Here is a 14,183-nt window from a genome sequence, read left to right as displayed (position 1 = left end):
GGTTGAAGCGGTTTGACAGTAAATGTGTTTTTGTATAAAATGGTATGTGAAACCTAGTAAAAACGAGTAAAATTGGTTCAATACTAATATTTAAATGGACTTCAGAATGGTTTCACGAACTATTTCATGTATTATTTCTTTAATTATTTCATTGGTTTCTCGAATTGATTCAATGCTTTCAACAAGAATATTTTTTTACAGTTTTAATTTTACTTTCCTAGATATTAAATCTCGCATAAAAGTACTCATTTTAGTGTGTGAAATAAATAGACTTTTCATGAATTTTTCTGTCAAAATACTCTTATTTTTTCTAAATTTTCTGAATGAACCGGTCTAGATGAAATGGTTTGGTTGAAGCGGTTTGACTGTGAATGTGTTTTTGTATAAAAAGGTATGTGAAACCTAGTAAGAATGAGTAAAATTAGCTCAATGCTAATATTTAAATGGACGTCAGAATGGTTTCACGAATTATTTCAGGTATTATTTCTATAATTATTTCATTAGTTTCTCGAATTGATTCAATGCTTTCAACAAGAATATTTTTTTTACAGTTTTAATTTTACTTTCCTAGATATTAAATCTCGCGTAAAAGTACTCATTTTAGTGTGTGAAATAAATAGACTTTTCATGAATTTTTCTGTCAAAATACTCTTATTTTTTCTAAATTTTCTGAATGAACCGGTCTAGATGAAATTGTTCAGTTGAAGCGGTTTGACAGTGAATGTGTTTTTGTATAAAATGGTATGTGAAACCTAGTAAGAACGAGTAAAATTGGCTTAATACTGATATTTAAATGGACGTCAGAATGGTTTCACGAACTATTTCATGTATTATTTCTTTAATTATTTCTTTAATTATTTCATTGGTTTCTCGAATTGATTTAATGCTTTCAACAAGAATATTTTTTTACAGTTTTAATTTATTTTCCCAGATATTAAATCTCGCGTAAAACTACTCATTTTATGTGTGAAATAAATAGACTTTTCATGAATTTTTCTGTCAAAATACTCTTATTTTTTCTAAATTTTCTTAATAAATTGGTCTAAAATGAAATTGTTCGGTTGAAGCGGTTTGACAGTGAATAGGTTTTTGTATAAAATGGTATGTGAAATCTAGTAAAAACGAGTAAAATTGGCTCAATGCTAATATTTAAATGGACGTCAGAATGGTTTCACGAAATATTTCATGTATTATTTCTATAATTATTTCATTGGTTTCTCGAATTGATTCAATCTTTTCAACAAGAATATTTTTTTACAGTTTTAATTTTACTTTCCCAGATATTAAATCTCGCGTAAAACTTGTAGTGACCCGAACTTTTCCATGTTTATATATATTAATTGAGATTGATATTTACATGATTAAATGTTTCCAAAATGTTAAGCAATCAAATTTGTTAAGACTTGATTAATTGAAATATGTTTCATATAGACAATTGACCACCGAAGTTGACCGGCGATTCACGAAAGTTAAAACTTGTAAAAACGACATGATGATATATATATGGGTATACATATGGTTAACATGAGATTATGATAAGTAAGTATCTCCATAAGTATATTAACAATGAGTTATATACATATAAACAAGACTACTAACTTAAGGATTTCGAAACGAGACATATATGTAACGATTATCGTTGTAACGACATTTAAATGTATATATATCATATTAAGATATATTAATATATCATAATATCATGATAATATAATAATTTAACATCTCATTAGATATAATAAACAATGGTTTAACAACATTAATTGAGATCGTTAACTTAAAGGTTTCAAAACAACACTTACATGTAACGACTAACGATGACTTAACGACTCAGTTAAAATGTATATACATGTAGTGTATTTAGATGTATTAAAATACTTTTGGAAGACTTCAAGACATATATCAAAACACTCATACTTAACAAAAATGGTTACAGTTACTTTCCTATTCTTTTCTTTCATCAAGAATTCTAGTCGTATTCTTACCCGTATTATACACAGCTTCAAAACGTACTTACTATGAGTATATACCAATAGGAACTAGCATGGGATTCCACTCTTGATTATGTCATGTATGACTAATCAATCTTAACTTCTACCATGAGCTAGTCAACTAACTAGAACTCCTTTTAACCCCACTCACCACTCACCAATTACCACTCGTCATTCACTCCATTTCACTTCCAATTCTCTTTCTAATTCTCTCTCAACACACACACACACACTATTATGAACGTATTTTTCCAGTAGTTAATCATCATCTTCATCAAAAATCACTTCAAGAATCAAGCTATAATCATCATAGGAAGAACACTTCAAGAACACTTCAAAAATCCCTTCAAGTTTACTAATTTACTTCCAAACTTTCTAATCCATTCCAAGTAATCATCTAAGATCAAGAAACCTTTGTTATATACAGTAGGTTATCTTTCTTATTCAAGGTAATATTCATATTCAAACTTTGATTCAATTTCTATAAATATAAACTATCTTAATTCGAGTAAAAATCTTACTTGAACTTGTTTTTATGTCATGATCCTACTTCAAGAACTTTTAAGCCATCCAAGATCCTTTGAAGCTAGATCATTTCTTGTCACTTCCAGTAGGTTTACCTACTAAACTTGAGGTAGTAATGATGTTCATAACATCATTCGATTCATATATATAAAACTATCTTATTCGAAGGTTTAAACTCGTAATCACTAGAACATAGTTTAGTTAATTCTAAACTTGTTCGCAAACAAAAGTTAATCCTTCTAAATTGACTTTTAAAATTAACTACACACATGTTCTATATCTATATGATATGCTAACTTAATGATTTAAAACCTGGAAACACGAAAAACACCGTAAAACCGGATTTACGCCGTCGTAGTAACACCGCGGGCTGTTTTGGGTTAGTTAATTAAAAACTATGATAAACTTTGATTTAAAAGTTGTTATTCTGATAAAATGATTTTTATTATAAACATGAAACTATATCCAAAAATTATGGTTAAACTCAAAGTGGAAGTATGTTTTCTAAAATGGTCATCTAGACGTCATTCTTTCGACTGAAATGACTACCTTTACAAAAACAACTTGTAACTTATTTTTTCGACTATAAACCTATACTTTTTCTGTTTAGATTCATAAAATAGAGTTCAATATGAAACCATAGCAATTTGATTCACTCAAAACGGATTTAAAATGAAGAAGTTATGGGTAAAACAAGATTGGATAATTTTTCTCATTTTAGCTACGTGAAAATTGGTAACAAATCTATTCCAACCATAACTTAATCAACTTGTATTGTATATTATGAAATCTTGAGATACCATAGACACGTATAAAATGTTTCGACCTATCATGTCGACACATCTATATATATTTCGGAACAACCATAGACACTCTATATGTGAATGTTGGAGTTAGCTATACAGGGTTGAGGTTGATTCCAAAATATATATAGTTTGAGTTGTGATCAATACTGAGATACGTAAACACTGGGTCGTGGATTGATTCAAGATAATATTTATCGATTTATTTCTGTACATCTAACTGTGGACAACTAGTTGTAGGTTACTAACGAGGACAGCTGACTTAATAAACTTAAAACATCAAAATATATAAAAAGTGTCGTAAATATATTTTAAACATACTTTGATATATATGTATATATTGTTATAGGTTCGTGAATCAACCAGTGGCCAAGTCTTACTTCCCGACGAAGTAAAAATCTGTGAAAGTGAGTTATAGTCCCACTTTTAAAATCTAATATTTTTGAGATGAGAATACATGCAGGTTTTATAAATGATTTACAAAATAGACACAAGTACGTGAAACTACATTCTATGGTTGAATTATCGAAATCGAATATGCCCCTTTTTATTAAGTCTGGTAATCTAAGAATTAGGGAACAGACACCCTAATTGACGCGAATCCTAAAGATAGATCTATTGGGCCTAACAAACCCCATCCAAAGTACCGGATGCTTTAGTACTTCTAAATTTATATCATATCCGAAGGGTGTCCCGGAATGATGGGGATATTCTTATATATATGCATCTTGTTAATGTCGGTTACCAGGTGTTCACCATATGAATGATTTTTATCTCTATGTATGGGATGTGTATTGAAATATGAAATCTTGTGGTCTATTATTACGATTTGATACATATAGGTTAAACCTATAACTCACCAACATTTTTGTTGACGTTTAAAGCATGTTTATTCTCAGGTGAATACTAAGAGCTTCCGCTGTTGCATACTAAAATAAGGACAAGATTTGGAGTCCATGTTTGTATGATATTGTGTAAAAACTGCATTCAAGAAACTGATTTCGATGTAACATATTTGTATTGTAAACCATTATGTAATGGTCGTGTGTAAACATGATATTTTAGATTATCATTATTTGATAATCTACGTAAAGCTTTTTAAACCTTTATTTATGAAATAAAGGTTATGGTTTGTTTTAAAAATGAATGCAGTCTTTGAAAAACATCTCATATAGAGGTCAAAACCTCGCAATGAAATCAATTAATATGGAACGTTTTTAATCAATAAGAACGGGACATTTCAGTTGGTATCCGAGTGTTGGTCTTAGATGTAACGACCCGCACTTTTTCGATCATACTATACTTATAAGATTAATATTTACATAAATTAAACCTTGCCAACATGATAAGCAATCCAAATTGTCGAGACTTATATTTCCGAAAAGAGTTTTACACAACGTTTGACCGTCTAGTTTGACCGATGATATCACGAACTATACAATATATGATAATTATACGTTTGTGTATATAAATGTATATATACATATTTAACATGATTAATAAATGTTTTAATATCTCATTTTGTATTAATAACAACAAGTTATATGTGTATTTTGAAACTACTAACTTAAGTTTTCAAAACGATAACTATACGTAACGTTATTTGACATAAATACTTAAGACATATAATGTTTATACATATATTGTATAAGTAATGTATTTAATCACTTTTAAAGACTTAAATACATAAAACCATATAAGTGTATTCACAAAAGATAGCTATATTTGAATTCTCATTCCATTTTTCACAAAATTTCTATACGTATACCTAGAGTATTTATACTCGTATCATACCTAGCTTCTATACGTATTTACTAATAGTAAATACACATCAAATCACCACCAAACCTACTCTTGTTACTGCCCTTAGAGCTAGGTAATTGAACTTGGACACAAATAAGACTAGATACATGAAATCATAACTTGAAATTTTTGTCCTTGTCCCCCCCATTCCCACGTTTTTAAGGAGTATGAGTACTCCATCATTTTGATTCATTTTATCTCAAATTCTCTAGCAAAACACACACATACTTTGAAGCCTTAAAACCCTTAATCAATTCAGCAAAGTTTCCAAGAAGATCTAGCTTCAAAAACCATACTAAAACACCATAAAAAACCATACAAAAACACTTCAAGAAAACCTTCCAAGAACACCAACTTACTTCCAATCTTTCATCCACTTCTATCACCCTTTTGATTCTAGCTTCTTACTCCTCTTTTACAGCAAACATATCCAAGGAACTTGAGGTAGAATCTATGTTCATAACCTTATTCAATTCATATATATATAGTTATCTTATTTTGTGGTACAAAAGTTTAACAACAAGAACATAGTTTGAATGTTTTCAAACTTGTTTGCAAACTAAATAGATCCTTCTAATTTAACTTTTAAAATACTTCAAGACATGTAACATAACTTATTTATATGTTAATTTAACAAGGTAAAACTTGGTTTTTCAAAGTATAAGTATTTTTGGAAAAATGGTCATTAAATGATTTTGTTGTAACAAAGATGTTTAACTTCATATGTTTCACTAAACTTTCACCTATGCCGTATGATTTTGAATACAAACCAAGGTATTTACAGTTCATAGTATTAAAGAAGAACTCGATCCAAGAAGATGGCAATTTGAATCAACGAAAACGGACTTGTAACGAAGAAACTATGACCGAAACAAAATTGGTTATCCAAGACTTAATTGACTTCGGGATTCATTGGAAAAATTTACATAAAATCACATCTTTATAAGATAACATGATATTTTATATATATGTACTCATAATTCAATTTCATATGGTTCAGGATCACCCGTAAGCAACACGAGAAGATTAATCATAAGATCCCATGATTGTACGCAACACGTCATTTGACAACACCGGTACTTTATGTACGCAACACGTCATTTGACAACACCGGTACCATGGGTCAAGATTAATCTCGACCAATACATATACGATGGGGTTTTATTTATTTCGTTGGGGGTTTTATTTATTTCATTGCGGGTATATTAAACATCTAAAAATGAACCATTAAAATTGAGTTACTAACAAAGAAATGCTAACTACGGACTAAGGAATTATTCTAAGTATTAAAAGTATAACAAGTATATATATATATATAACGTTTGTTTTAAAATGAAAACATATTGATATATTATATATGGATAGGTTCGTGATATCAACCGGAAGACCGAGTCAAATTATATATATCATCAAGACAAGAGTGAGTATATAGTCCCACTTTTAAACTCTAAACATTTCGGGATGAGAATACATGTATTTTATGTTTTACGATATGGACACAAGTAACTGAAAAATATGTTCTACGTTGAGTTGTACCACTGGCATACTTCCCTGTAGCTTGGTAACTAATATTTACAGCGGTATTGTAAACGCGAATCCTGTTGATAGATCTATCGGGCCTGACAACCCCAACCGGACTGGACGACCAGTATTCAACGGTTGCACAGTACTTCGTTTTATGACTACACTTGGTACGGTGTAGTAAGATTTCATATTAAAGGGAATATGCGACGTGAAAATGTTAAGTATGGTTACCAAGTGCTCAACCACTTAGAATACTTTTATTAAACTGTTTATATACGAAATCTTGTGGTCTATATATATATTGCTGCCGGCATTAAACCTATATCTCACCAACTTTATGTTGACCTTTTTAAAACATGTCTATTCTCAGGTGATTTCTAAAGCTTCCGCTGCATCATGTTGGATCTAACCAGGATCTTGCGTACGCATGTTTGTGTCAAAAATAAAACTGCATATCCGAGATGTTGTATTGTAAAATATGCTAGAAACCGTGTTGTTGTCATCATTTGTAAAGTTTGTAAGTCGAAGATTATCGCTAAACGTTAATCTTCTTTTTATTGTCTTAAGCTTGTAACAAAAATAATGGTTATGGTTTGTAATGTATAATATATGCAGTTTTCTTTCAAAAATGTCTCATATAGAGGTCAATACCTCGCAATGAAATCATACGTTATTTAACACGTTCTTATGGTTAAGGACGGGTTATGACATGTGGTATCAGAGCGTTGGTCTTAGCGAACCAGGTTTGCATTAGTGTGTCTAACCAAGAAGTCGTTAGGATACATTAGTAAAGTCTGGACTTTGACCGGGTCTGATTTTAAAAACCATTGCTTATCACTGTTGGTTAAAAATTTATATGAAAGTATTATGTAAGTACTAATGGGTTAGTGGTTATGTGATAGATGTCGGGCTCGAAACTTATTATCACATTCAGCGACTCCGAATCAGAACCTTCAGATTGTGTTTCAGTCATTAACATATCCGATGACGAAAGTAGTATTTTTGGGGAAGACTCACAATTTCCGGATGAACCAACTATAGAAATATCGGAAAGTGAACCCGAGGAGGAAAGTGAACCCGAAGAGGAAAGTGAACCCGAGGAAATTACGAAAGAAAAATACGATCAAGGAAAGAAACGAAAAGCTAGTGAATTAGAAAATCCAAATCCCGAGTTTAATGAGAATGAAGTGGCACCAATTCCACTAAACACTACCACCCCTATCCCCGCTATTCCTATTAGTGCTATCCCGGCGTCTAGTTTTTCGGCTCCTCAGCCAAAACGTAGGGAGACAGCTAGGATTCGCGTTGGGGGATTCCCTGGACATAAATGTTTTGGGAAATAGATCAAACGATGCGCTGCCGAATTAAACCATGGAATCAAATAATGTTTTGTATAATATTATTAGTGTGGTTTGTTTAATGTTCGATGTAAGATAAGCATATGTAAAATAGCGAAGTATGAAATGCAATAATTTTCCATGGTTAAGTATTATTTAGATTGTAGTAATTGATTCTGTACTAAGCTATTAAGTATGAACATTAACGGGTAGGTACTACCCTAGATATAATTATAAAACGCTAATAAGAAGAAAAGGCTTTTATAATAATACCTGGTTCATATTATTAACAAGCTATAAATGTACTATAAATACACACTACATCTATAATATTCCATGTGAATAATTATTTTCTTTCATTAGGAAATGGCGCGATTGAATCGAATGACGGAACAAGAACTCGAGGAACTCATCAACCAGCGAGTGAACGACAGAATGTTATGGGTTGAGGCTGCAAGAGCTGCTGCAGTTAACCCAAATCCTCGTGTAGGATGCTCCTACAAGACGTTTCAAGCTTGCAAGCCCTCATCATTCAGTGGAACAGAAGGACCGATCGGTTTAACCCGATGGATAGAAAAGATGGAGACTGTGTTTAAAATCAGTGGTTGTGTTGAAAAGGACATGACCAAGTATGCATCATGCACTTTACAAGATAGTGCACTCACGTGGTGGAAAAATTATGTGAAGGCTGTAGGAGGAGATGTAGCTTATGATACTCCATGGGAAGAATTCAAAACAATGTTAATCAACGAATATTGTCCAAGGAATGAGGTTATTAAGTTAGAAGATGAGTTACGAAGTTTGAAGGTGGTTGGTACTGAAATCACCAACTACAATCAGCGATTCATGGAATTGGTTTTACTATGTCCTGAATTGGTTCCAACCGAAGCACGGAAGATTGAAATGTACAAAGGTGGTTTGCCCAAAAAGGTCAAGGCAAACGTTACGGCGTCGAAACCTAAGACAATTCATGAAGCTATAACCATGGCGAACGAGTTAATGGATCAGGTCATTCTGGATAAGAAAGCATTCACTACTGAGGTGAAGGTATCGAGTAACAAAAGGAAGTGGAACGGAAATTATGATCGAGGTTACCAACAGCAATCTTTTAAGAAACCAGAAACCCCGAAAGGTGCGGGTAGCGGTTCAGGCTTTGGTTACAAAGGACAAAGTCCTTTATGCAACCGTTGTCACAAACATCACTTTGGTTACTGTAGTGTGTTGTGCACCAAATGCAATCGACAGGGACATCTTGCTGAAGATTGTAAGGCTCTCGTTACAAATGCAAATGGTAACAAGACTCCTGCCACCAACGCAAATAGAACTGCTTTGGCTAACATTACTTGTTTTGGGTGTGGAAAACAAGGTCATTATAAGAGCCAGTGCCCGAATCAGAATGGCGGACCTGCACGTGGAAGAGCGTTTGTTATTAATGCTAGAGAGGCACGAGAAGACCCGGAGCTTGTTACGGGTACGTTTACCATTAATAACTTATCAGCATCTATTTTATTTGATACTGGCGCCGATAGAAGTTACGTGTGTATAAATTTTTACACTAAATTGAATTGTTCATCATTACCTCTAGATGCTAAGTACTTGATTGAGTTAGCTAATGGTAAACTAATTGAAGCCGATAAAATTTGTCGTGATTGTGAAATAAATCTAGCCGGAGAAACGTTTAAAATCGACTTAATACCCGTAGAATTAGGAGGTTTTGATGTAATAGTCAGCATGGACTGGATGTCCAAAATAGGAGCGGAAGTTGTTTGTGCTAAGAAGGCAATTCGTATTCCTGGTAAGGATAAAATACCGGTGATGATTTATGGAGATAAGGGTAATTCAAAGCTAAAACTCATTAGCTGTTTGAAAGCCAAGAAGTGTTTAGAAAAGGGATGTTACGCTATTTTAGCACATGTTAATAAAGTCGAAAAGAAAGAAAAGTGCATCAACGACGTGCCTGTGGCAAGAGATTTTCCTGAAGTTTTTCCGGAAGAATTGCCGGGATTACCTCCATTTAGATCGATAGAATTTCAAATAGATTTAGTACCAGGAGCTGCACCAGTGGCTCGTGCTCCATATAGACTTGCACCGTCCGAGTTAAAAGAACTTCAAAGTCAGTTAAAAGAATTACTGGACCGTGGATTCATACGACCGAGTACTTCACCGTGGGGAGCTCCAATTTTGTTTGTTAAGAAGAAAGATGGATCTTTTAGGATGTGTATAGACTATCGTGAATTAAATAAGTTAACTATCAAGAATCGGTATCCACTACCGAGAATTGATGACTTATTTGATCAATTGCAAGGATCATGTGTTTATTCAAAAATCGACTTAAGATCGGGCTATCATCAACTACGCGTCAAAGAAGAGGACATTCCGAAAACTGCTTTTCGGACACGTTATGGTCATTACGAATTTTTGGTTATGCCGTTTGGATTGACGAATGCGCCAGCTGTATTCATGGACCTCATGAATCGAGTTTGTAGTCCATATTTAGATAAGTTTGTTATCGTTTTCATTGATGATATTCTTATCTATTCCAAGAGTGAGCAAGAGCATGAGCAGCATGTAAGGTTGATATTAGAGTTGTTAAGAAAAGAACAGCTATATGCTAAATTTTCTAAATGTGCTTTCTGGTTGAAAGAAGTGCAATTTCTTGGCCACGTTGTTAGTAGCAAAGGAATTCAGGTTGATCCAGCAAAAATTGAAGCCATTGAAAAATGGGAGACTCCTAAGACACCAATGCAGATACGCCAATTTTTGGGTTTAGCCGGTTATTATAGAAGGTTTATTCAAGATTTTTCCCGAATAGCTAAGCCGTTGACAGCATTAACGCAAAAAGGGAAGAAATATGAATGGACCTCGGAGCAGGAGAACGCATTTCAAATACTGAAAAAGAAGTTAACTACGGCGCCTATTTTATCGTTACCAGAAGGGAACGATGATTTTGAAATATATTGTGACGCTTCGCGACAAGGTTTTGGTTGTGTTCTTATGCAACGAAAGAAAGTTATTGCATACGTATCTCGACAATTGAAGATTCACGAGCGGAATTATACGACGCATGATCTAGAACTGGGAGCAGTCGTGTTTGCATTAAAGATATGGAGACACTACTTATATGGGGTTAGATGCACTGTGTTTACTGATCATAAAAGTCTTCAACATATTTTCAATCAGAAACAGCTGAACATGAGGCAACGTAGGTGGGTCGAGCTGATAAACGACTACGATTGTGAGATTCGCTATCATCCCGGGAAAGCGAATGTAGTGGCTGACGCATTAAGCAGAAAGGAACGAGAACCAATTCGAGTACGAGCGATGAACATAAAAATTCGCATGAATCTCAACTCACAAATCAAAGAAGTTCAACGAGAAGCACTTACTAAAGAAAATATAGGAAATGAAATAATGAAGAAGTATGAGAAGCAACTCGTTATGCGGGAAGATGGAATTCGATATTTTGCAAATCGTATTTGGGTACCGAAGTTGGGTGGATTAAGGAAGTTGATATTGAACGAGGCACATAAGACAAGATATTCGATACATCCTGGAGTTGGAAAGATGTACCAAGATCTTAAGACGCATTATTGGTGGCCTAATTTAAAGACCGACGTTGCAACATATGTTGGGGAGTGTTTAACTTGTTCTAAGGTCAAAGCAGAACACCAGAAGCCGTCAGGGTTACTTCAACAACCAGAAATCCCAGAATGGAAATGGGATGGTATTACCATGGATTTCATCACAAAGTTACCAAAGACTGCCTGGGGATACGACACCATTTGGGTGATTGTTGATCATCTCACCAAGTCTGCACACTTCTTACCTATAAAGGAAACGGATAGAATGGAGAAACTATTACGATTGTATATAAAGGAAGTTGTTTCAAGGCATGGAATACCTATTTCCATTATATCCGATCGTGATAGTAGATATACCTCAAAATTCTGGCAATCACTACAGGAGGCACTAGGAACTCGGTTGGATATGAGTACCGCATATCATCCACAAACCGATGGACAGAGTGAGAGAACGATTCAGACTCTCGAAGACATGCTCAGAGCATGTGTGATCGATTTTGGAAACGGATGGGATAAATATCTACCGTTAGCAGAATTCTCGTATAATAATAGTTATCACGCGAGCATTGGAGCTGCGCCATTCGAAGCATTGTATGGAAGGAAGTGTAGATCTCCTATCTGTTGGAATGAAGTAGGAGATCGACAATTAACTGGTCCCGAGATCATACATGAAACGACTGAGAAGATAGTGCAAATCAAGGAGAGATTAAAAACAGCCCGCAGTCGCCAAAAGAGCTACGCCGATGTCCGAAGGAAACCATTAGAGTTTCAGGTCGGGGACATGGTTATGCTAAAGGTGTCACCTTGGAAAGGTGTGATACGTTTTGGAAAAAGGGGTAAACTGAACCCAAGGTACGTAGGCCCGTTCAAGATCATCGAACGCATTGGACCGGTAGCTTATCGACTCGAGTTACCGCAACAACTCGCCGGAGTACATAATACCTTTCACATCTCGAACCTTAAGAAGTGTCTTGCAAAGGAAGACCTTACCATTCCTCTTGAAGAAATCCATGTCGACGAGAAACTACAATTCATCGAAGAACCAATCGAAATCATGGACCGTGAAGTTAAACAGCTCAAACAGAGCAATATACCGATTGTTAAGGTTCGTTGGAATGCTAGAAGAGGTCCCGAGTTTACGTGGGAACGAGAGGATCAAATGAAACAAAAGTATCCACACTTGTTTCTCGATAACGCAAAATAGGTACAATTTTAAAATTTCGGGACGAAATTTATTTAACGGGGAGGTAATGTAACGACCCGCACTTTTTCGATCATACTATACTTATAAGATTAATATTTACATAAATTAAACCTTGCCAACATGATAAGCAATCCAAATTGTCGAGACTTATATTTCCGAAAAGAGTTTTACACAACGTTTGACCGTCTAGTTTGACCGATGATATCACGAACTATACAATATATGATAATTATACGTTTGTGTATATAAATGTATATATACATATTTAACATGATTAATAAATGTTTTAATATCTCATTTTGTATTAATAACAACAAGTTATATGTGTATTTTGAAACTACTAACTTAAGTTTTCAAAACGATAACTATACGTAACGTTATTTGACATAAATACTTAAGACATATAATGTTTATACATATATTGTATAAGTAATGTATTTAATCACTTTTAAAGACTTAAATACATAAAACCATATAAGTGTATTCACAAAAGATAGCTATATTTGAATTCTCATTCCATTTTTCACAAAATTTCTATACGTATACCTAGAGTATTTATACTCGTATCATACCTAGCTTCTATACGTATTTACTAATAGTAAATACACATCAAATCACCACCAAACCTACTCTTGTTACTGCCCTTAGAGCTAGGTAATTGAACTTGGACACAAATAAGGCTAGATACATGAAATCATAACTTGAAATTTTTGTCCTTGTCCCCCCCATTCCCACGTTTTTAAGGAGTATGAGTACTCCATCATTTTGATTCATTTTATCTCAAATTCTCTAGCAAAACACACACATACTTTGAAGCCTTAAAACCCTTAATCAATTCAGCAAAGTTTCCAAGAAGATCTAGCTTCAAAAACCATACTAAAACACCATAAGAAAACCATACAAAAACACTTCAAGAAAACCTTCCAAGAACACCAACTTACTTCCAATCTTTCATCCACTTCTATCACCCTTTTGATTCTAGCTTCTTACTCCTCTTTTACAGCAAACTTATCCAAGGAACTTGAGGTAGAATCTATGTTCATAACCTTATTCAATTCATATATATATAGTTATCTTATTTTGTGGTACAAAAGTTTAACAACAAGAACATAGTTTGAATGTTTTCAAACTTGTTTGCAAACTAAATAGATCCTTCTAATTTAACTTTTAAAATACTTCAAGACATGTAACATAACTTATTTATATGTTAATTTAACAAGGTAAAACTTGGTTTTTCAAAGTATAAGTATTTTTGGAAAAATGGTCATTAAATGATTTTGTTGTAACAAAGATGTTTAACTTCATATGTTTCACTAAACTTTCACCTATGCCGTATGATTTTGAATACAAACCAAGGTATTTACAGTTCATAGTATTAAAGAAGAACTCGATCCAAGAAGATGGCAATTTGAATCAAC

Source organism: Rutidosis leptorrhynchoides, chromosome 5 (assembly GCF_046630445.1).
Source record: "Rutidosis leptorrhynchoides isolate AG116_Rl617_1_P2 chromosome 5, CSIRO_AGI_Rlap_v1, whole genome shotgun sequence".
Lineage (NCBI taxonomy): Eukaryota > Viridiplantae > Streptophyta > Magnoliopsida > Asterales > Asteraceae > Rutidosis > Rutidosis leptorrhynchoides.
The sequence above is the reverse complement of the archived record's forward strand: the minus strand, read 5'-3'. Positions refer to the sequence as shown.